Source organism: Myodes glareolus, chromosome X (assembly GCF_982192425.1).
Source record: "Myodes glareolus chromosome X, mMyoGla1.1, whole genome shotgun sequence".
Classification (NCBI taxonomy): Eukaryota; Metazoa; Chordata; class Mammalia; order Rodentia; family Cricetidae; genus Myodes; species Myodes glareolus.
Window position 1 is genome coordinate 141,758,324 of NC_142053.1, and position 4,385 is coordinate 141,762,708.

A 4,385-nucleotide genomic window follows, 5' to 3' on the forward strand; every position below is an offset into this window, starting at 1 on the left:
TTTGGATCAAGGAATGAGAGAGAGAGAGAGAGAGAGAGAGAGAGAGAGAGAGAGAGAGAGAGAGAGAGAGGTCACTGGTCACTCCTCCGCCGCTTCTCTGATCATTTAGTTTCTTAACCTGATATCTGACTCCCGAGTTTTTATTGATAAAGAATAACTAGATAAACACTTCAGTGTTTTGTTTGATTGTGCTGATTGTCCATCATGTCAAGAAAGTCTCAGTAGCAGAAGCTTGAAGCCATTGGTCAAATTGCATTCACAGTTAGGAAGCAGGTGGTGATGCATGCTTGTTCTCAGCTTATTTTTCCCACTTTTATATAATCCAGAATCCATCAGTAATGGGGCCACCCAGAATAGGTGGATCTTCCTACCTCAGCCTACTCAAGATAATTCTCCATAGGCATGCCCAAAGGCGTACCTTCCATGGGATTCTATATCTCATCAATTTGACAATTGAGATTAACAATCATAACATAAAAGACACCCTAACACTCAAGTGCATGCCTTTTATTTTTAGTTTTCTTTTTCTATTTTTCTTTTTTTTTAAATTGAAGGTCCCTTACTGGTCCTGCTTTCATGAGTGGCTGAGAAGAAGGGGAAGGGGAGGGAACCAGCTGGCAAGGGAGGGTCACTTCCACATTTCATTTACACACAGAACTAAACAGACAAGCACAGAGTCATTATTGTGGTTAGAAGTTGGAAGCATGGGATGGGGGGATGAGGAATAGGGGTGTAGTTAAAAATATAAGTCAGGATCCTCCCAAACTGGGTGCCTGGGAAGGGACTTGGTCTGCTTCAACCCAAGAGGAATCAGAAGACCAAAAGCAGTTTGGGAAGGCCAGAACCGTCAGGGTGGAGGGAGAAGGATGGTCCAGGGGGTGGGGGACATTTGGCAACTGGGGTGAAGGGATTACCATCCCCCTGCTGGCATTCCCCCCAGTCCTTCAGGTCTGGCAGGAAAGAGGCAGCCTGCAACACCCATGAGCAGGTCTGGGGCTGCTAGATGCTCCAGGCAGGGGGCTGGAGGCAGCTCACAAAGGCTTGCCCTCCAGGGAGTGACGGCACTGCCACCTAGTTTCTCTGCCAGGGTGCAGCGGTCCTTGACCACCTTGTAGCAGTTTGCTTGTAATTCATGCTTGATTACTGTCAGCTTCTTCTTGATGGCATCCTTGGAGCTGGCATAGATCATTTTGCTCTTAAGGGGTGCACTCTCAGGGGCCCAGAAGATGAACACCAGGTCCTCCTTCTTGGTCTCGTAGGTGACATAGTAGAGAGCGTAGCAGCAGTCCTTGTCTGGCAGCATCTTGACAAAGGTGATATAGGCATCGTCCACAGTCTGCCCCACATCTCCTACCAGGATCTCCTTGCACTCCTCCAGGATGATGTTCTTCTTGTCCTCACTCAGGCAGACTAGCACTGCCTTATTGCGTTTCTTCACTTCTTCTGGTATCGAAGACTTGCGCACTTTCATGTCATTGAACACCTTGATGACACCATCAGAGACAGCCACACCAGAGGCCATGTTTCCAAAAGCAAAAGGGAGACTGGGAGAGCTACAGAAGAACTGAATCACCGCAGCTGCTACCGGGATCCGACTGACTATTTTCAGTTTTCTAATTACAGATGGCTTTCATGAGGTTCTGTTTGGATGGTGCTCCCATTCTTGCTCATTACATTTTAAAAATGCAAATGTAGAACTAAAAATGTATCTTTTACTTGTTTTTCGTTATAATAAATAACATTAGTTGTAAAAATTAGGGGGCAGCCAGGAAATTAATAAATAAAGTATCTTTTCAAAGTTAGATTAAGTGGAGAGAATCCAGGATCCAGAAACGGATTGTGCCCAGAGTTTACGCTAGGCACTCAGGGAATTCCTAGAGAGCTGCCAGTCATCAATCTACATTGAAATCCTGAAGAAGTAGGGTTTAATATCAGTGAAGGAATATCTAAATGACAGGATAGATAAATTTGCCAGACAGAGTGAAAGCAAGGAGGCAAAAAGCAAAAGCTTCCTTCTTTCATGTCCTTTTATGTGGGCTGCTACCAGAACATGTTGTCCAGATGTAGGGTAGGTCTTCCCATCTCAAATGATCCAATCAAGAAAATTTTCTTCAAACTGTCCAGGGTTTTAGTTGATTATAAATGTAGACAAGTTGACAACCAATAATGACCATCATGCCTCAAAACTTTTAGAAGCATTGGGCAATTTACTTGACTGAGGAAAAGTTAAGCAGTTTTTTTGACTCTAAATCTATCAGCTCTGGGGGGATCACCCACACTACTGCGTTGTCCTATTGCTATTTTATTTCATTTTTGTATTGAGAAAGTGCATGTAGCTCAGGCTAGCCTTCCATCCACTTTATAGCCAAGAGTAACTTTGAACTTCTGACCCAACTGAGTGCTAGGGTTACAGGTGCATGCCAAATAAATAGTGACTTTAGGCACAGATTTTACTGCCTTATTGTTGCTCAGGAAAAGGGATTGCTTAGTAGTATAAAAGTATATATATATGTCAACGACTTGCACAAAAACATGTGTTGCCACTTTAGTTATATACCTCCAAATGGCAACAAGCCAAATGCCCCTCAATGGATGGATACATCTCATATGATCTCTAGGCAACAGAATTCTATTCAGCATTAAAACGAAATGAGCCAAAGATAAACAGTGTAGACAAATCTCAAAAAATGTACTGAGTCAAAGAGCTAGAGCCCTCAAAGGACATACCACATGACATCATTTATTTACATGATGCTCAAGAACAGGTAATACTGATACCTGGTTGTGGTGCCTCCTGTTTGTAATCTCAGCATTTGGAAGAGTGAAGCACGAGCATGGCAAGTTGGAGGCCAGTCTGCACTACATATTGAGATCTTGTCTCAAAAACAAACAGAAAAAACAAAAAATAACAACAATAAACAGGCAATGTAATCTGTGATGAGATAATCCAAAATTATGGTTGCTTTTGTTGTGAGACATGGTGTCCACTGGAAATTGTACACAGAATTGTTCTTTTGTGTGTGAATAAAGCCCCCCCCCCAGGCCTTGGGAGTGGCTAGGATTACAGGCCTGTGCTATCAGCTCCGCCTGATATTTCCTGAAAAGAAAAATAAGTGCTTTACATGTTGTTGATACTCAGTCTCTCTCTCTCTCTTTCTCTTTCTCTCTCTCATGCAGAGACTTCATCAGGCTGAATATACACTGAAGATGTATGGTTTAAAAAATGCTCTTATACTGCAGCTAAAGAAGAAGAAGAAAGAAGTAGAAGAAGAAGAAGAAGAAGAAGAAGAAGAAGAAGAAGAAGAAGAAGAAGAAGAAGAAGAAGAAGAAGAAGAAGAAGAAGAAGAAGACCAGAGAACAGGAGCAGAAAGTGGAAACGAAGTCATCAATATACCCAAGAAAGAACAAAGGGATGCTAGTAGGATTTCCTGTGCAAACAGTGTGTGTTAAACTGAGGGGAGGCAGGCAGCTGCTGTGTGGCACCCTGGGAAGAGAATCAGTGTTCTGGCCCAGAGTCCCTGCCTGGTTGCTCCCTGCTGGTGCTTACTGTAGAGCTGACCCAAGCTGGGGAGGGAGCCATGGCTTGCTCTTGAGAAAGGGATTGTCTCTCCTAGCACACAGACTCCTCATTCTCCAAAACCAGTTATTAAAATCTTTCTGCAAAGACAGATGATTCTGTAAAAACGGCACGAGCTTTTGTAAGCCCCATTTCAGCTTCTTAATCTCCTGGCAGCTGCTTCAGGAGCAGTGCAGAGCCAGCTGAAACAATTTCCATAGCACAACAGAGTGGGCACTAATTCCGCAGACTGGCTGCCTAGCAGTAAAGAAAAATGGCAACCTAAAAAAGTAGTTAGAGGCCAAAGTGTACTTTTGTGAAGGTAGTGCCTCCAAAAGACGCAGTCGAGTTCCATGTTGGGTGCAGAACTTGCCTCTTCTGACTTTCTGAAGCACAGAGTAGGAAAGAAATGACTGGGAGTGCAGGGCCATGCTCTCTTTGCCCTCTTCCTACTTCCACCTTCCTAATTCCCACTAACCCTATTGCCTTACTCCTGGTCTACCTTGAGCTTCCCCTCTGTTCCTTCTTCCCTCCCCCTCCCTTCTCTATTCCCAGTCTCCTTCCTGCAGTGCTGGGGGTTCTAACTGGATGAGATTTGGGCTAGGAAGTGCTCTGCCCTGGAGCTGCACCTGGCCCTCAGAGCTGTATTTCCATAGCTCTTTGGTCCCTTTCTCTTTCTCTCAGCCCAGAGTTGTCCTTTGATTCCTCTGCTCCTAATAGTAAAAGGGCAAGTGGAGGTTTTCCTTCCCTTTCCTTCCTTCTTTCTCATTGCACGTGTCGTCTGGGTGGGCAATTAATGTTTTATATAACAAAAACCAAATAGTAAGCA

The 4,385-nt window shown here is 44.1% G+C and overlaps 1 pseudogene; it reads right to left on the minus strand.

Moving 5' to 3' along the window:
- Window positions 1–528: 528 nt before the first annotated feature.
- On the minus strand, window positions 529–2,310 carry LOC125417903 (cofilin-1 pseudogene; annotated as a pseudogene).
- Between the last annotated feature and the right edge of the window lie 2,075 nt (window positions 2,311–4,385).